At 44.3% G+C, this 20845-nt stretch overlaps 1 pseudogene across 1 annotated transcript; it reads left to right on the forward strand.

Annotated features, from left to right (window-relative positions):
- Positions 1-15881: 15881 nt before the first annotated feature.
- LOC311021271 (AP-5 complex subunit beta-1-like) lies at positions 15882-20389 on the forward strand (annotated as a pseudogene). The gene is made up of 4 exons (XR_014599421.1): positions 15882-15908; positions 16205-16271; positions 16834-17135; positions 17884-20389. The product of XR_014599421.1 is annotated as an AP-5 complex subunit beta-1-like (transcript).
- The last annotated feature ends 456 nt before the right edge of the window (positions 20390-20845 follow it).

Genomic DNA, 20845 nt, shown 5'->3' on the forward strand with positions numbered 1-20845 from the left:
AGTTTTTGTTGGGTAATATTTCACAATGATGGTCACATCATAGCATTAGTTGAGCTTAGTTAAGCATTAACAAACATTAACAGATAACTAGTGGTAAAATCACTAAATCTGTTGAGCATCCTCAGGGTGGGGTCCCGAGTCCATGTACCAAGTTTGGTTTCCATACATGAAAGTGTTGCTGAGATAAGGATTCACTTCCTGTTTTAACTGATGGTGGCGCTAGAGCGTTCGATGCAGAGGCACAAAGATGTGAGCGATTGGAAAGGAATGCAGCAAAGAGCTGTAAGCATTGTAAGCTGTATGCACTTTAATGATCTTAAAATCAAATACGCATGTCCAATATTGAACTGATGGTGGCGCTAGAGTGTTCAATGCATTGGCACACAATTTGATGTGAGTGATTGTGACCTTATGCAGCACAGAGTTGTAAGCAAAGTAAGCAGCATGCATTTCAAAAGATTTACAAGCATAAATGCATGTCAAACATTGAACTACTGGTGGTGCTAGAGCATTCAATGAAGAGGCCTGAAAATTGGTGTGAGTGATTGGGACGGTGTCTTGACTCCAGGTACCAAGTTTGGTTACGTTGAGTCAAAGCATCGGTGAGACGTCAGCCCACTTCCTGTTTGGCGGCTTCGCCGCCATATTCAATTGCCTCTCACAGGAGAATAGACTTGAAATTGAAAAATCTTTGAAATAACTTTTGTGTGGATTAGTCTTAAGATCATCTGTGTCAAGTTTCGAGCGAATTGAACAAACTTTGTGACCCGTGAAGATTTTTAAAGCTTTCTGAGATAATCCAATATGGCGGAGGTCCAATATGGCCGAAAGTGACGGGCCATGTATCATTGAACTTGGGTTGATCCAAGGATCACAACGCTACCTCACTTGTGAAAATCAGATGCACGAGTCAAGGTCCACGTCAGGAATGCATGTCCAACTTTCACCCATTGGTGGCGCTAGAGTGTTGAGCATAGAGTTCTGTTAATTGGTGAGAGTGATCATGGAACAATCCTGAATCTGTGCGCTGAATTTCATTGACCAAGCGGTTAAATTTTCGGCCAAATTTTGACCCATCGGTGGCGCTAGACGGCTGGGTTTAGAGGTCAGTACAAATTTCAGCACTTTTTACCAAGGCGTTCTATGGGCTGCCATAGACTTCAATGGCAGAGGAATAATAATAAGAAAACATAGAATCACTATAGGGTGTCTCGCAGCTTCGCTGCTTGACCCCCAATGAAGTTATCGACTCCACCCTTTGGGAGCCATGGAGTCTGTTCTCAGGGGCCACATCATATCTTATGAGGCAGAAACGAAAATCTAAGGCCTAGTGGAGCCACCAGCGTAAGGCGGGGTTATAAATTATGACAGACAGATTTAAGGAGGCCCTAATCAGGCAGATAGGCAACTGTCTGTTTGCAGCCCTCAACAGCTAATTTGCTGCAGGCTGGTGAGGAGGATTGTGATTGTGTGCCGACTCTGTTAGGAGCTGTTCCAGGAGGTATGGTTATCGCTATGATTAAAGTGTGAGAGTGTCCACTGTTCACTCGGCATGTTGTGTCAGTGCATATGTTAATGCTAACCATATTGTAAGTTTGTTATCACTGAAACAGTTGCAGGGGGGAAACGAGCTGAGGAGTGTTGGGCAGATCAGTGTGTGATCCTGTGACAGTCCTAGGGTGCATGAGGAACGGCAGTGCATGGCCTGACTGCTGTTCCTTTTCCTCTTCCTATTTTTTGTTAAGTTGATGTGTTCAGCTGAGCAGCTATCGCTGAGCAGGATTGCGCTCCTTTGTATGGCTTTGGGTTCATATACACGGAGCGGAGCTGTTCAGCTGAGCTGTCACTTATTTTTTGTTGTTTGCTTTGTTTGTTTTGACCACTCTCCCAACCATTGATCAGGTTAAGCAGTCAACCTTAAATCCCCAAGTGTGCTCAGCCTGCCTTAAACCGAGGTGCTTGGGGGTTTGCTGTGTACACTGGCAGGAGTTGCTTTTGAGTGTCTGCAGTGGTTATGGTTGCTCTATAGAGGTGCTGTGTTATGGTTACTGCCAGGTCTGTGTGTGTAACGTTATAAATCACTGTTTTGTTTATCCCCTCTCTCACCTGCAGTAAGCCCGAGGGAGCCAGGCCGGCTGTGAACCTGATCGTTAGGGGAGGTGTTTTTTAGTCCTTGTTGCTCGCAACATTCATTGTATGTGCCAATAAATAAATATATTTGAGCCTAACTTGTGTATAAATAGAGAACAAGTGTTTAAAAACTTTATACTGGAGTCCTGGCTCATCTTTCAAACCAGAGGGGTATTCCATCAAACTCGCTAAGCGCAAAGCTGGGCTAATTTCGATAAGCCTCGCTACCTTTAGCGAGAGTTGCGTTCCATCAACGTGACTTGAGGGACTCTCCGCTAAGTAACCATGGGAATTTATCCGACCAAACTAGCCTGCTCCGTGGCAGGCTAACCATCAGGCTTACTTTAGCGGGGGTTTCAGAGAAGTCCGTCTGTCGGAAACAACTATACCAGCAGAAGGTTCCGCCAAGCCTAGTCGTGATTTCGTCATGTGACAGACCAAAAATTACATATATGAAGTACAAACGGACTATATTTTCATCAAGCATCTAAGAATACATGCTTGCAATAAAAAAAAATATGAATAAATCGTTTATTTTGTTTAAGACCGACTGGCCATATCATTATCTAAAGCCCCCAGTTGGGTGAGTGGTGATGCTCCTGCCCCCAAACATGGGCATCCAAGGTTCACATCCCGGCGAAGATGTCTCTCTCTTTTTTTTTTTTTGCCTGTATAATTGTCTTTAGATCAGAGAATTAGACCAACATTTTACCTTAACTATGATAAATGTCATACAATTTCCCCAGAACCCAAATATAACTTGCAAAAACATGATAGGCATAAAGATGTTATTATTAATAGCATGTTGATCCCAATGACAAAGGCATTGCTGCATGCAATTTTCAGCCACATAAATTCCTTTCAGGTGAGTTCATTAATAAGTTCATTGAGTTGTTGAGATAAATGTGTTGGTCAATGTAGATGCATTTACTAGGCCGAGAGAGAGAGAGAGTTCCGGCCAAAAAAAGAAGTTTCACAAAGTTCCATAGTCGGGAATTGAACCGTGGCCGGCTGCATGCAAAGCCGGCGCGTTACCTCTACACTATCCTCATGTTTGAGAAACTGTTGTTAGTGTTATATTAGAACATGTTACTCTTAACGGTACTTCCGTATTTAATCGCTCCGCAATTCTTGCCCAAGCAGCCTCGCAATTTTTATTTATCACTACAGTATTCCCTTTTTTGGTTATGATGGGTTTGTACTCCTCATACAGTTCCATCAATATTTTTTGCTCTGGTCTTTTCTGCCATTTTCTCGATGATTCGACATTCACGATTTTTGGCTGGCTTCATATCCCGTTAACGTGCGTAACACACGACAACGTTACCTGGCTTGAATTAGCCTCAACAAGGCGCGGCTGAAATGCGTTCATGGAATGGGTTTAGCCGCAAGTGGAAGTTGGCGTTAGTTCTAACCAGACTTAACCAGCGCCGCTTTAATTAGCGAGTTTGGTGGAATACCCCTCTGGGTAACACTAGGTTAACTGAAATAGATAGTCAATTATCAAAACTAGAGACATTATATATAGTGGATAACCAGCCTGAAGTACTGAAAAAAAACTCCGCATTAAAATATGAGTACAACTCTATAATGTCCAAAAAAGTTTCGCGTTTTCTGGTTCAAGTACTCCAATCTGTGAAATTCACGCTTTCATACCTGGCCTAAATGATATTGCTTTTTCCTGCTTGGAAACAGAAAGGCATTAATAACATAAATTATTTGTATATGGGGGGAAATTTAGCTTCATTTCACAGCTACAAGCCAAATATGGAATACCTGCCTCTGGTTTTTTCAGGTTTTTACAAATTAGAGATTTTGTAAAAAAAAACACAATGCTCTAGAGACTATTAATAGTCTGGACCCTGGCACCCAACCCTCTTGTTGCCATTCTAGGGTCCACAAGTGTCCTTTCTTCTGTCAATAAATCTGAAAGAAGAGCAGTTCAATTTGGGATGGTGATTGCTAAAAAGCGTGGAAAACAGTCTCTGTGTCTACTTATAACTTATGGTTGGGAGAATTGTCAAACACTTTACATCTGGAGAGACTGAGATTCTACAATGAAGATAGAGGGGATACGTTTGATAAAACATGTGACCCAGTACTAAATTACCTTCAAAATGTGAGCCCATAGACACTGGCTATTGTACAAAGCCTCACAGTGCAAACAAGAATATGATCTTGTACAAGTCTACCGACCTATTTATTTTACTATTATTATTATATATTTTTTTCTACACTAATATTCTGTCTATAGTAGATACTAATTTTATGACCACGACATATCGTTTTAATGCTTGATGTGCTGTGTTCTTTACTCTTTTTTTATTTTTCTCTCTTCATTATATATATATATATATATATATACACTCAACAAAAATATAAACGCAACACTTTTGTTTTTGCTCCCATTTTTCATGAGATGGACTTAAAGATCTAAAATTCATTCCAGATACACAATATTACCATTTCTCTTAAACATTGTTCACAAATCAGTTTAAATGTGTGATAGTGAGCACTTCTGCTTTGCTGAGATAATCCATCCCACCTCACAGGTGTGCCACATCAAGATGCTGATCTGACATCATGATTAGTGCACAGGTGTGCCTTAGACTGTCCACAATAAAAGGCCACCCTGAAATGTGCATTTTTTTGCTTTATTGGGGGTCTGGGGACTCAGAACCAGTCAGTATCTGGTGTGACCACCATTCGCCTCATGCAGTGCAACACATCTTCTTCGCATAGAGTTTATCAGATTGTCAATTGTGGCCTGTGGAATGTTGGTCCACTCCTCTTCAATGGCTGTGCGAAGTTGCTGGATATTAGTGGGAACTGGTACACGCTGTCGTATACGCCGGTCAAGCACATCCCAAACATGCTCAATGGGTGACATGTCCGGTGAGTATGCTGGCCATGCAAGAACTGGGACATTTTCAGCTTCCAAGAATTGTGTACAGATCCTTGCAACATGGGGCCGTGCATTATCTTGCTGAAACATGAGGTGATGTTCACGGATGTATGGCACAACAATGGGCCATCAATAAAATGCACCTGTGTTCTTCGTCCATAACAGATGCCTGCCCATACCATAACCCCACCACCACCATGGGCCACTCGATCCACAACATTGACATCAGCAAAGCTCTCACCCACACAACGCCACACACGCTGTCTGCCATCTGCCCTGAACAATGTAAACCGAGATTCATCCGTGAAGAGAACACCTCTCCAACGTGCCAGACGCCATCGAATGTGAGCATTTGCCCACTCAAGTCTGTTACGGCGACGAGCTGGAGTCAGGTCAAGACCCCGATGAGGACGAAGAGCATGCAGTTGAGCTTCCCTGAGACGGTTTCTGACAGTTTGTGCAGAAATTGTTTGGTTATGCAAACCAATTGTTTCAGCAGCTGTCTGAGTGGCTGGTCTCAGACGATCTTGGAGGTGAACCTGCTGGATGTGGAGGTCCTGGGCTGGTGTGGTTACACGTGGTCTGCGGTTGTGAGGCCGGTTGGATGTACTGCCATATTCTCTGAAACGCCTTTGGAGACGGCTTATAGTGGAGAAATGAACATTCAATGCACGAGCAACCGATCTGGTTGACATTCCTGCTGTCAGCATGCCAATTGCACGCTCCCTCAATGCTTGTGGCATCTGTGGCATTTTGCTGTGAGACAAAACTGCACATTTCAGAGTGGCCTTTTATTGTGGGCAGTATAAGGTACACCTGTGCACTAATCATGATGTCAGATCAGCATCTTGATGTGGCACACCTGTGAGGTGGGATGGATTATCTCAGCAAAGCAGAAGTGCGTTGGCCAGTGCGTTGTGTGGGTGAGAGCTTTGCTGATGTCAATGTTGTGGATCGAGTGGCCCATGGTGGTGGTGGGGTTATGGTATGGGCAGGCATCTGTTATGGACGAAGAACACAGGTGCATTTTATTGATGGCCCATTGTTGTGCCATACATCCGTGAACATCACCTCATGTTTCAGCAAGATAATGCACGGCCCCATGTTGCAAGGATCTGTACACAATTCTTGGAAGCTGAAAATGTCCCAGTTCTTGCATGGCCAGCATACTCACCGGACATGTCACCCATTGAGCATGTTTGGGATGTGCTTGACCGGCGTATACGACAGCGTGTACCAGTTCCCACTAATATCCAGCAACTTCGCACAGCCATTGAAGAGGAGTGGACCAACATTCCACAGGCCACAATTGACAATCTGATAAACTCTATGCGAAGAAGATGTGTTGCACTGCATGAGGCGAATGGTGGTCACACCAGATACTGACTGGTTCTGAGTCCCCAGACCCCCAATAAAGCAAAAAAATGCACATTTCAGGGTGGCCTTTTATTGTGGACAGTCTAAGGCACACCTGTGCACTAATCATGATGTCAGATCAGCATCTTGATGTGGCACACCTGTGAGGTGGGATGGATTATCTCAGCAAAGCAGAAGTGCTCACTATCACACATTTAGACAGATTTGTGAACAATGTTTGAGAGAAATGGTAATATTGTGTATCTGGAATGAATTTTAGATCTTTAAGTCCATCTCATGAAAAATGGGAGCAAAAACAAAAGTGTTGCGTTTATATTTTTGTTGAGTGTATAATAGGCATGGAAAATTTCATGAGTGTTGTTCTGGTGTTAAACAGTGACAGAGGTCACATCTTCTCCATGCCTTCCTGACATCTCTCTGATGTTTCTCCTTCCCCTCCCCCACTATTTACAGAGCTGATACGCAGGTGGTTAAAACATTTTTTTTTACCCACTTCCTGTTGACTTTAGATGGTGGGTCCGAGAGCCTTTTTTGTACATCTTCACATGGGCTATCTAGCAAAAAATATATTTCATGCATTTTTCGCCCAACCCTCTGGTTGCCATTCTAGGGGCCACAAGTGTCCTTTCTTCTGTCAATACATTTGAAAGAATTCAACAGTTCAATTTGGGATGGTGATTGCTAAAAAGCTTTTTTTTACGAGTGTGGAAGATTTTTTGTACACTCGTCTGCACATGTGTGCAAAATTTCATGTCACTGATTTTGTGACTTTTTCCAAGTAAAAGCCACACCTGATTATTTTTTTATTAATTCCACTCATTTCAGCCTGCAGAGAGGACACAGGGGGAGGAGGAGGGGTCACACTAGGGGAAGGAGTAGAGATGTCAGGAAGGCATGGACATGTGTGTGAGCTCTGTGACTGAAATGTAATTTCACTTTGGATCACACCAGATCAACAGTCATGAAACTTTCCACACCTGCTAATGATTTTATTAATTGTCTCATCTGCTCCACACTTTGCACGCACCTCAGACAGCAGTCAGGGAGATAGATGGCTTTGAATGTCGATCGCTTGTGTCTAAACTTGCTCCAAAAGAGGCGGCCCAGCAGGGGTAGGCCGCTGCAACACTGCCATGTGACCGCAGGCACTCCACAACCGCATATGAGCGAGGGCCCGTTGTGTCCTTGGGCAAGACACTTCACCCAGCTTGCCTCGTGTGAATGTGTATGACTGCTGTATATTTGAGGTGGTGGTCGGAGGGGCTGTAGGCGCAGAATGGCAGCCACGCTTCAGTCAGTCTGCCCCAGGACAGCTGTGGCTACTATCGTAGGTTTACCACCACCGGTATGACTGTGTGAATGAATGGAACCTGGAACCCTGTCAGAGCACTTTGAGTGTCTAGAAAAGCGCCATACAAATTCAATCCATTATTATTAGCTCAGCAGATTTCACAGTGCTAGTTCAAAGTTTGTGGGTTTGAAGCATCTGTTCACTTTGAAGTCTTCCAGCATATGTAGCCTCTGAATCCAGTTCATCCATTTCTGTTCAATAGAGTCTGGTACAGTATTGTCCCAACCCAACTATTTAATACACAAATCTTGCAGGATCTTCTTGGCAGTAAGGACTACAGGTGCCAATATTCCTAGAGGACCATACACTGAACTGACTGTTGAAAGAATCCTTCGTCTTGTGAGTGGTCGGTCTTTCAAGGTGATTCTGAATTTGAAGGTGTCTGATTGAACACACCACTGCACGCCTAGCACCCTCTCCACAGGAAGATCGTCGTGGTCCAAATCAAGATTTTTCATTTTGTTGGCTCTCTCTGTGTCTGGAATGGTAGCCAATACATAACGATTGTTACTTGGTAAGTAGAAATCCTCCCTTGATACAGATTGCTCGTAGTTCATGGTACAGAGCTATTGCCTCTTCCTCTGAAGCTGCTGAAGCGAGGCAGCCATCAACATAAAAGTTGTTCATGATGGTATTTACAGCTTGTGGGCTAAACTGTTTAATGTTGTCCTCAGCACATTTCTTAAGGGGCAAAGTTCACACAACTTGGAGATGAAGTTGCTCTGAAAACAGATGCACTGACATTCTGTATTCCATTATGCTTTGATTGTAGTTGCCATCAGGCCACCAGAGGAACCTCAACAAGTCGCGATCTTCACTTGGTACTTTAACATTGCTTCAATGTCTGCGGTGATGACAACAGGTCAGGTCTGGCCCCTGTAAGAGCTGAGGATTCAGTGAATCTCCTCCATATGTTGCTCCACAGTCAAACACCACTCAAACTTTTCTCTTTTGTGGATGCAAAACTCCATGGTACGGTAGATACCATTTTCTGCCATCACTACGTTCCAACAAGTAATATGGTACTTTCTCTCCGTAACCTTTGTATAGCATGTCAGACATAAGGTTGGTGTAGTCTGAACGTAAGGAAGAATCTTATTCACAACTGAAATCCTGTTGACTCTTATTGCCGACTGAGATTCCTGAGCATCCTCATTTTCTCCTCCTAATGGTCCATTAACTGTCCAACCAAGCATAGTTTCCCACACTCCGGATTACATGTAGTGGTTCCAGAGCTTTTGGTACATTTGATCCAATCAGCAAATCTATCTCAGAATTGATTTCAGGTAGATGAACATTCCTCAGATGAGACCACTCATTCATATCATGTTGACAGGGGATGTTTCCTTTGTGTACGGGCATAGACCTGTGAGTAAATATGCCTGGGAGATCACAAAAATCGCTGCTGTCCAGTCTAGCGACCTCTAGGCCTGAAACGATGCAGATTTAATGACCTTCCTTTGACCCATGGTTCTCAACAGAATATTTCATCTTCTTCCCTGAAGATTAAGCTTGTTCATTTTTTTGTATGATAGATCTACTGATGCTAAGCTAGGGCACATCGTCAGTGATGTACTTGATTTCATTGGGTGTTTCGGGTGTTTCGAAACATCAGACACCCTCCATCAGGTGACCCAGCTAAGGTTGATCAGGCCTTAGCTTGTGGCTTAGCAGCATTTGTCCACAGACAATCTGATTCTTCTCTTCGCAGACTGCATGGCTGGAGGGATAGTTTGCACCACTTGGAGGCTCTGGTCTCTGGGGTACTTCCAGGCCCTGCTCCTTCTCTGACTCACCAGGCACTAGGCCTGTGCATTGTGGTGCTAGCTGTTTCTCCAAACATTTCATCCGTGACTGATGGATCTTGAGTCCTCTTGCATTTTTGCAGATCTTTCCACACAGACATATCGCACTCGTAGTCGTTTTTATGTTGCTGTTGGTCGATAACCTTGAGTCCGTCCGACTGGGGTTCTCATCCTCCCCCCCTCTCGGGCTCCCCTGGGGGTATTGTTCATTTAATCGTTCCGTAGCTAGCTTTGGGGGCCTCTTCAGAAAGGCTGAGGCTAGGGGTGCTAGCCCATGCCGCCCCAGTTGCCGTCTTCCCGAGCTGCCATCTGTCTCTCCAGAAGTCACCAGCCTCTTCCTGGTTGTCACTGATTTCTTCAGACTGACAGTTTGTGATACATCTACTGATGCTAAGCTAGGGCACATCGTCAGTGATGTTCCTGACTTCATTGGGTGTTTCGGGTCTTTCGAAACATCACACACCCTCCATCAGGCGACACAGCTGAGGTTGATCAGGCCTCAGCTTGTGCCCTAGCAGCATTTGTCCACGGATCTGCTCTTTTGATCCAGAGCCGCGGCTCCTTTCCTTTTTTCTACTTTCAGAGCCCACTCAGCTATTAAGGACAGGGTTTCAAGTACTGACAATTTAGATTACGTGTAATGAACATCTTGAGTAACAATATCTAGGAGAAGTGGAGCTGAGACATGGAGTGGAGCTCAATCCAAGTCAAATCCACCTCTGAGGTGGGATCCAAATGATCCTGAAATTTTGGTATCAAGTTGATCCAGATCTCTGCCTTAAGTTTTGAAATACCCAAATCCAGCCTTTTATCTGGATTCAAGGGAGGATTGGATTACCAAAGCTGAATCCTGATCTTTAGGATCTGGATCTGTGTTGAAATACCCAGTTTTCAGATCAGGTCAAGATTTAATCCAATCGGACCAGGATAATCCAGTCAGATCACTTTTGAAATACTGGGCCCAGATGTTACCCTGTTTTGAGCACCTGGTCATGCAGCCTTCCCCAAAAGCTCTTGGCCAGCAGCTCAAGATGTGCTCAAGGGTTCCCTTTCTCTGGCACAGGGCACATCCTGGTGTATCGACAAGACCCCAGGTGTGCAGGTTAGATGGGCTGGGTAGGATATCATAGACTGCCTGTACGAGGAACTTGATGCGGTGTGGCTCTGCCCGCCAGAGGTCAGCCCACGTGATCTTCCTCTCCACAGCTTGTTCCCATCTAGTCCAGGCACCCTGCTGAGCCATTCCCACTGCTTTGCTGGACCTCTCCTCCTCCACCGCCGCCCTCACCTTGCCTTGGACTAATTGCCTCCGCTCCTTCCCCCGGGCCTTGTCAATCCAGGGTCTTTGAAAGGTACCTAGCCCGGCCCTTCCTCTGGCCACTGCTCCCATGAGGACACCATGGCGCAGACGTGACTCTGCCTAGTCTACTGCAGCCTCTGCCCTCCATTTCCTTCCAGTCTTGACCTCTACCCCTGCCACAGAGACCTTGGGGTCCTTAGACTCACAGAACTGCAACACCTCCCTTGCACGCAAGACCTTGAACTCCTCTTCGATGGATTTTAGTGGGAGGAGTAACTTGCAGGTTTTTCCATAGAGGGCGATGCTGCTTAAGCTCCTTGGGAGTCCCAGCCATCTTTTTAGGTGTATTGTTTCAGGTAATAGAGGCAATCTCTGGGATTCTTGTTCTTGCTTTCAATACTGTGGTCAAAGGATTTGATGAATGTTTGGTACTGAACACACAAACTTATTTTGGCTCCTACACACTTTTTAGGAATGGCCGAATTAATAAAGTTTTTTGATGGAGGGAAAAACCGGAGCACCCGGAGTAAACCCTGTCAAAATATTAGTTAATTAACTTTTTAGGAGAGAATGGCCGAATTAATAAAGTTTTTTGATGGAGGGAAAAACCGGAGCACCCGGAGTAAACCCTGTCAAAATATTAGTTAATTAACTTTTTAGGAGAGAATGGCCGAATTAATAAAGTTTTTTGATGGAGGGAAAAACCGGAGCACCCGGAGTAAACCCTGTCAAAATATTAGTTAATTAACTTTTTAGGAGAGAATGGACGAATTAATAAAGTTTTTTGATGGAGGGAAAAACCGGAGCACCCGGAGTAAACCCTGTCAAAATATTAGTTAATTAACTTTTTAGGAGAGAATGGCCGAATTAATAAAGTTTTTTGATGGAGGGAAAAACCGGAGCACCCGGAGTAAACCCTGTCAAAATATTAGTTAATTAACTTTTTAGGAGAGAATGGCCGAATTAATAAAGTTTTTTGATAGAGGGAAAAACCGGAGCACCCGGAGGAAACCCATATTGGCCCAGGCGACACTGGACTATGGAGAGTAGCTCGTCAAACTTTGCATACTTCTGTTTTTCCCACATGACTTTCTTATTTCCCCTGTTACATCCGTGGAAAATCTGGGCAATGGCTCCCTGGTAACCGCACAGAGGTGAAGGGACTGTTTTTCGGTCACATCTTTTGCAACTAAAGACACCTTAGCTGCATTGGGTTTGGGCAGGAGAAGAGGATTTGAGAACTTGTGGCGTTTCTCCAACAAGGGAGGTTCTGCGCTGTAGACGTGCTTTGGGGACTGCGCATGGCGTTTATTCAACAAGGGCATTGCTGAGATGTGGCATTCAGGCACTGCAGTGCTGTCTTGTTTATGCCTGAGTGCATCACTGGCTTGTCTATCCTTGGCTGCAGCACTGGCTTGTCTATCCTTGGCTGCAGCACTGTCTTGTCTATGACTGAGTGCATCATTGTCTTGTCTATCCTTGGCTGCAGCAGAACTGGCATGTCTATGCTTGGCTGCCCTGGTAACCGCACAGAGGTGAAGGGACTCCTGTTTGTTGGTCACATCTTTTGCAACTAAAGACACCTTAGCTGCATTGGGTTTGGGCAGGAGAAGAGGATTTGAGAACTTGTGGCGTTTCTCCAACAAGGGAGGTTCTGCGCTGTAGACGTGCTTTGGGGACTGCGCATGGCGTTTATTCAACAAGGGCATTGCTGAGATGTGGCATTCAGGCACTGCAGTGCTGTCTTGTTTATGCCTGAGTGCATCACTGGCTTGTCTATCCTTGGCTGCAGCACTGGCTTGTCTATCCTTGGCTGCAGCACTGTCTTGTCTATGACTGAGTGCATCATTGTCTTGTCTATCCTTGGCTGCAGCACTAGCATGTCTATGCTTGGCTGCCCTGGTAACCGCACAGAGGTGAAGGGACTCCTGTTTGTTGGTCACATCTTTTGCAACTAAAGACACCTTAGCTGCATTGGGTTTGGGCAGGAGAAGAGGATTTGAGAACTTGTTGCGTTTCTCCAACAAGGGAGGTTCTGCGCTGTAGACGTGCTTAGGGGACTGCGCATGGCGTTTATCCAACAAGGGCATTGCTGAGATGTGGCGTTCCGGCACTGCAGTGCTGTCTTGTTTATGCCTGAGTGCATCACTGGCTTGTCTATCCTTGGCTGCATAACTGGCTTGTCTATCCTTGGCTGCAGTGTTGTCTTGGCTATCGTTGGCTGCAGCAATGGCTTCTAAATGCTGAATTGCAGCAAGTCCCCATCTCTGCACAGCTTCATCATATTCCTGTGACTGCAAGGTTTCAGCATATTCCTGTCTCCGCTTGACTGTAGCACATTCGTGCCGCAAAACCTGTGAAGCAAGGTTCTCCATCTCTATGCGCCTAGCATGTTGCTGTGAGCTCTGGAATCCAGCAAGTAAGTGTTCCTCCTGGGCCGCAGCAGCTTTAGCTCTCCGGTCGTTCACGGCAAAGGTATGTTGGCGTCGGGCTTGGGCATTTTCATTTCGTCTCTGCTTGGCCTCATCTGCTAACTTTCTCTCCTGGGCCAAAGCAATTTCCTCTTTCCGACTGACCTCATTTAATAGCTGTGCCTCCTGGGACGCAAGAAGTTCTTGTCTCTTCAGGGCCGCATTGATATGACGTCTGCGCTTGGTTTCCAAAAGATCCTTTTTCCGCTTCTCTGCAGTACGTTCCATTCTCACCTGCATGCTAATCATGTGATCTTTCTCCTCGGCTCGAATTTGAGCAATAACCCGCCGGACCATTTTGTCTGCCTTTTTCTGTTCTTCTCTCGCTATGAGAAGGCGCGCACGATTAAAAAACTCAGTCTCCATTGCTCAGTCCCTTAATCTCTTTCAGACTGCCTTCAGTAAGTTTGTGTGATTGATTTGATTTCATCTGCTACCTCTCAGTCCGTGTCTGAATTTATTCCCAACCTGTATTCTAGAACTTTGAACATCAAAGGCACACTGTGTTGTGATGTCACTAGCTGAACATCAAAGGCACATCAAAAGGCACACAATGTTGTTGTAAGGCACACAATGTTGTGATGTCACTAGCTGAACATCAAAGGGACATTAAAAGGCACACACTGTTGTTGTGTATCGCTCAGCCAGCGCGAGAGCGAGAGTGAGAGCGAGAGCGAGCGAGAGAGAGAGAGAGAGAGAGAGAGAGAGAGAGAGAGAGAGAGAGAGAGAGAGAGAGAGAGAGAACGTTTTATGTTGTTACCCTTTGCATTATTTTTTTTATATTACAGGATGTCATTGTTTTTATTTTGTGTTTAAATGATGAGGTACGGAAGCCCTAAACGGCCATGCATACATATATTTAATTTCCTCCGTTTTCCCGTGATAACGAGATAATTCCTCCGTTTTCTCGTGATAACGAGATAATTTTACTCCGTTTTCCCGTGATAACGAGATCATTTTTCACCCGTTTTCCAGTGATAACGAGATCATTTTGAAGTTCGGTAAAATTGGAAAGACAGAGTCGAACTTCCGGGATCAATAAATCAGAAGTGAAACGTTTTTCAAACACAAATGATGCCTCTGTCTCACCGTAATATCAAAGACTACGAGCTACAAGCACCAAAACCCCGATTTTTTTTACATAAATAAGCCGTCCTGCGAGCTGAACGGAGAACATTGATCTCCATGCGCAACCGGCAGCCGGGCGAGTGCGCAGGCACCGTCTGCAAATTGCAAGACAATAAATAACTCCACTGTTATACAGTAGGCTACAGAGACTCCAAAATCACTACACACATCAAGGGTCTCTTTATGGTCAGTTCGAATCTGTGAATATCTTTCCAACTTTACCGAATTTGAAATCTCGCCTATCACGTTTCATTTGTTATCTCGTTATCACGGGAAAACAGAGGAAAATGATCTCGTTATCACGAGAAAACGGATGAAAATTATCTCGTTATCACGAGAAAACGGATGAAAATGATCTCGTTATCACGAGAAAACGGACGAAATAAAATGTATGTATGCATGGCCGTTTAGGGCTTCCGTAATACGGTATAATTAATTTTATTATTTTTTTAATTTAGTCTTTAATATTTTATTATTGAGTGAATGGGTGAATGACAGTCATTCCTGTAAAGCGCTTTGGAGAAAAGCGCTATATAAATGAGGCCATTTCATGATGTTGGTTCCGCGTGCTCTTGTTTTGGTGGGGACCGATAATACAGAGGCACCAGAGAGAGTTCTAGCTCTGCCCTGGTGTGCGTCGCCTCGTCGTTGAACCTGCAGTAAGTGAAGTAAAATAAAGTCTTCCTGTCCTGCCGTAACGGTGCCTTTTCATTGAAGAAGTGTTTAGCCCCTTGTAACCCGCAACAGCACGGTCCTGGCACGCTACCCATCCAGAAACCAGGGTTACAGCTTCTAATTTTATTGTTTGGTTCTGTCTCACTGCTCTCATTAACCACGTTTCCAGCACGCAGCTGCTTCTACTGGGGAAAAAAGCTGATTTAAACTGTACACTACCTGCCTAGTAACAAATGACAGACAAAGTAAGCTACTAGCTAGTGCAAAATTTAGCTGCAAGATATCCCCAGACAGAGGATTTTACAGAGTGGCCAAATCCTGGAATTACACGATGCCACGAGGCAGTTCTCTAACGAGTTGGCAGAAACCAGAATGAAGACAGAAGGAGAGAGGATGTTGCATTTTTCATGTGTTCAGAAACACAATTTAAAATGAATGCTAATGGGGCTCTAGGCTTTTTAGCCTCTTTTAGCTCATTGGTTTGGCCTCATGGCACTTTTACAGTATGAATCAGTCACGCAAAAAAACCCCTGAAGAACCAAATGTATGCTACCTGCTCAGCACCATGCAGTAAAAGAGAAATGTCTGTTTTAAAAGAGGTGCTTGCTAACACGTAGCTAAATGAAACTAGTGAACGTCATCACACCGAATGCCTACAACCCTCCTTATGCTACTCCACTTACATGTCCTGTAGGTGGAAAGATAAACGTCAAAAGAGAATTGTTTGTTAACAGAAGCCATGAACACTCCCGAGGGCTGTGTCTCTGTCAGCTCATTTTGGAGGTCTTTTTTGGAGATTCATGCTGCTTTAAACATGAGTTGAAAAGCATTTAGTGCTGCATGCGTCTCATTTAGAAGATAAAACATTTTCCAAGGTCATAAATCAGATGGAGAATCAAGGGAGAATTGGGGGGGGGGGGGCAGATGTTTGTTGTTAGAGCCAGGACACCAAGAGTCCTCCTGGTTTATCACAGCGCTGCGCTGAAGTGAACTTTCCATCAACACCCCCTCATGAAAACATGTTTTTAGTCCAATGTACACATTTTTCTTCTCTCTTTCTAGGTTTTAGAAGACGCTAAAAGAGATGCTGACCTCCACCATGCCGCCTGTAACATTGTGAAAGGGCCAGGCAACATGTATTACCTCTACCAGCGGCCATCTGGACAGAAGTACTTCTCCATCATCTCTCCTAAGGTCTTCATTATAGGGTAATTTCATCAAATGCCTCCCACCTGACCATCAGAATGTCCTGTAAAAATTCTAGTACAGAGACACACTTGTTAATAGGACTAATCCAAAATATTAGGTCTCTACTGTCAGCAGTTTTCTCATGAAACATCATTGAATGAAGGGTAGTTTAGAGGGTTTTTGGCATCATGCTCTGAAAAGCCATTTTTAAACAGCAATACCTGGAAAACTATCTCACCTGTGGCCTTCAAAGTTTCTACAGTGTATATCTGTTACTAATAGCCTCCAGACATGGAATATCAGGGGTGTAGCTCAATGATAACCTAGTATGGTAGGTACTTAAAATGTGGCTTGTTGAAATAAAGTAGTACATTTGAAGAGTGGCTCAGCCCCTATTTTTGCAGATAAAAGACTTCTATCACTTCTGCCTCTATCTCTGGTGTTAGCTTAAACATTCTACAAAATATGTTTTTTCTCAGATGATTAGTTTCACAGATATTAAGGCTCAAATACATCTGTTGCATGGGAGGCAGAGCTGGACTCAGGCCTGATGGATAATCCAGACTCAGCCGTACTGTCCTCTCTTATCTTGGGACCCATGAGCACGGTGCCAACCCTCCAGACCGGACCTGACTGTAAGGAGTTGCGTTCAGTCCTGTCCTCCCTCCTGGAGGAGTCCTACCTCCTCACTCCTCTGAGTCAGGCTGCACTGCTACTGAGACTGACAGAGGTGGTTGCCATGGTGCCCGGCGTCCCTCCAGCCGTATTCAGAGCTCAGCTGCTGCGACTGCTGGGCACGAGCAAGGTTTGTGTCAATTCAAAATATTCACAAATAATTATACATTTTACCCACTTGTTGGTGTGCACGAGAGCCTTAAACATTTGGTTCACCGAATAAAAAACAAACACAATAATTTAGTAATTAGTGTTTAGATTTAGTTTCCAACTTACTACAATCAAGGTAAATAGAATTGAGTTGGTGCATTTTCTTTAGCAGAAAGTAGATCTTCTCTTCAACTGAGAACAATGTTGGGTTGTACTGTGATACAGCTGTATATCAATGAGACAATGAATAGTGAATAGTAACGCTAGAATACATTCATGCTTTGATTACTGCAAAACATTTGTGTGTGAATATAATTTGAATACTACGCAGGAAAGGTGGATCTGCCAGTAAAACGACTACTACACAGAATGTCAATACATGAAAAGGGATCATAACTAAAACAATGCTGGTGATGTTGATGGGACGCATTTGGTTGTCTGTCTTTTCCTGAAATGTTGTTTATTTGTGTGACAGTTGCCACAGACACAAAAGTCATTTCTGACGGGATAATAAAATAATAACTAAATATGATACCACTCACATATCGGTATGCTAAATATAAAGCTGATCTTTTAGGTGGATTACATTACCTGTGGACAGTGCCAGGCTCATTGTTTCCTATATTCCCAATATTTATGCTAAGCTAACCGGCTGCTGGCTCCAGCTTCATCTTTGCTGTCCGGATGTGAGCGTGGTCTATAATTAGTCTTCCTTCGCCCCCTCTCAGGTTTGCCTCCTTCACACCACTCTGCTGATGAAGTGTGCGTTCACCGACAGCCTGTTCAGCGCAGAAGACGAAGCTTTTATCCTCCAGCGGCTGGTCGTGCTCTCCCAACACCCGCTGCTAAGTACGCCTGAGAAGCTTTTCTACATGGACAGCATCCTGCACTTCCCTGAGAACCGGCCGATTGGCTGCGGCGATGGCGACGAGGCCCTCCCCGTGCTGCTGACTTCGCGGCTGGCCTCGGCTCTGGTGCCCACCGTGTTCAACGACAGCGCCACCATGCTGGCCCGACTCAACCTGCTGTCTCTGGTCCACCTGGAGGAGTTGGAGGAAGCGGAGGGGGTGGCGGATGGAGAAATCGATATTCAGGCTAGTTGAGGCCGATTCTGAGCCACAAGAAGAAACACAAACTGATAAAGAAAGGGAGCTAAACCGGAGTGAGACGGAGCCTCGCCCAGGAGACTGGACCACAGCACTGAGGGCATACAGAGCTCAGTTTGACGTCCCAAGCTTCGCCTCAGAAATCCCCCTAAACTACAAGCTGACTCATATCGAAGCCGACGACTCCCGCTTTGACCGGCTCTTCAGCGTCCGCCTCCACTTCAACCTCACGGACGACCACTATGAAGAACTGAGCGACATCAGCGTGCCGTGTCTGTTCAGAGATCGACCGTCGCCCAAGGTCAGGCTGAGACTGAAGCCCAGGCGGCCCTACCCCACCACCCTCCACGCCAGCGCCATCTTCACCACCCAGGATGGCCACTCCTGGCTCACCGTCCTGCCGCATGTCCACGTGGCCTTCCAGCAGGCCTTCAGGCCGATGCCTGCTCCCCCGGCCTGGGGACGAGGCAACAGACTGAGTGTGTTTGAGGGTTTGTGGGATATATTCAGCTCTGAGAGCGGAGAGGAGCCGGCGGACTGTGCTAGTAGCCTGTTATGCTGCCAGCTTAAGGAGGCAGCTCTGGTCGCCCTAGTGGAGAAACACTTCCTCCCCTACCTTATATCAGAGCTGTCTGATGAAGAAGAGTTCAAAGTGCTTTTCTTCCTCCCGCCACAGTCTCACGTGCTGCTGAAGATCACGTCGGGAGACCCTGTGCACTTCAACATCGCCACAGACAACTGGCAGCTGCTGCGTCACATTAACTCGTACCTACTGGCAGTAACGCAGGACGACACCAGCAGTTGACTGATGCAGCTTACGGGGTGGTTCTTTTAAAAAAAACATTTTAAAAAGCGGACTTTTTAAACGTTTAAATGCGTCACAAATTGAAGTTGAAATTAAATTGCTGAAGACAAGTTGACATGAAATAAAGTTGCACTTTAATTGTCTTGATCTGAAAATAAATGTGTAAAATATTTTGTAATTTATTAAACAGATCAGATTAGTCAGTCAAAACAACCTTACTGGTTACCGTCCCATACACAAAACTGTATGAAAGACATCACAGGTACCCTGTAAAGTCACATCCTGCTATTTGTGGTAATGTTGAGCTTCCAAAATACTTTATGATCTCGTCCTTGTTGGGAAGATAACCAACGGAATGTGGGTGAAACAGCTTTGATTAAGCCTCATTTTAAAACTTGATTTGATAAGTGACCATTCAGACGCTTGCCAGTGTGTCCCAATCTCTTATTTCAGTTTGGAAAAAAAAAGAGCCCTCTGGTTGCAACTGTACATTCAACTCAAAATGTTTGAGATTTTGGCCTGTTTTACCCCATGACATCTTATTTCAGACCGATGGACAGAAAATGAAGGTGTTTATTTTACTACTTTGTCTATGTGCGGCCGTAGATTTCTCCTAAATTTACCAAAGTAAGCATAAGATAATACCTGCTTTGTATATTTTAAACATTTCAGAAAACTTGTAAAAATGATTAGAATTAGGGAGGGTTCATGTTGATATCTGTTGGTTTAATTAAAACGTGAATTATACAATCCATAACTTAAAAGAAAAGAAAAAGATTTAAAATTCTGTCTGTAAAATAAGTAATAGTAATATGTCACCAAAATAAAACAGGAATCTTGAAACTGGTCTCATTCATTGTTCGCGTCTCTGTTCCTGAGAGGCATTCACATTCTCACATATTTGATAATATAATGCCACATTTTCATATTTAAAGTAATGAACTGGGGAAGTTTCATGGTGATATCAGTTAAAATGCAAGCCTATTTTCCTGTAGCGTCTCTCCTCAGAGTCAATGTATGAAAGTGACGGATGCTTTGATATCAGAAAGTCCAATCCATGTATGGATTTCTGTCTGTAATCATTTATGTCCATTAAGACTTTACTTAGCATCCGCCGCATCCTTTAAAAATCCCAGTCCTTCAATCAGAGAGGCCCTTGAAGTTGGGCTCTGTGTACGGTGGTAAGGCGGTCTGCTGGCTGAGAAGTTTGTCCATGATGGCGATCTCTGCGTCCTTCTTCTCCACCTCGGCCACGGGGGTCCAGGACATGTCGTGTTGAAGTTTGAATGCACCGACAAACGCATGAGGGCAGCCAGGACCCCATTCCTTCAGAGGAGAAGACAAATATAGTACATGAGTCAAACTCAACAGAGAGAACATAACTAAATCTAAATCAGTTAAACCCACAATTCCCCACCGGATATCTCTTTTTGTTCAAGAACAGAAATTAAGTTGAAAAAGAGCATAATTACCAGAAATTCAAATTTTACATTTTTTTCATGATCAATTGTCATTTCATCTTTATCTTTTTTTAAATGACCACATCGAGCCTTCTGAATTTTAGCGATTTTCTTTGTCTTAAGTAATATGACAAACTTAGGTTTTGAAATGTTGGTCAGATTAAAGCAATTTTATAATGACATTTATTGAAGACTAATCAGTAGAAATACAGCAACAGATTAATAATAGATGAGAACGATCATTAAATAATCAGGAGTTGCAGCTCTTTTTTTCTGCTTCCAAATTCTCAAAAGGTTTTTAACAACCCTCTTTCCGGGT

The sequence above is a fragment of the Eutrigla gurnardus genome (genome assembly GCF_963514095.1).
Source record: "Eutrigla gurnardus genome assembly, chromosome: 2".
Taxonomy (NCBI): domain Eukaryota; kingdom Metazoa; phylum Chordata; class Actinopteri; order Perciformes; family Triglidae; genus Eutrigla; species Eutrigla gurnardus.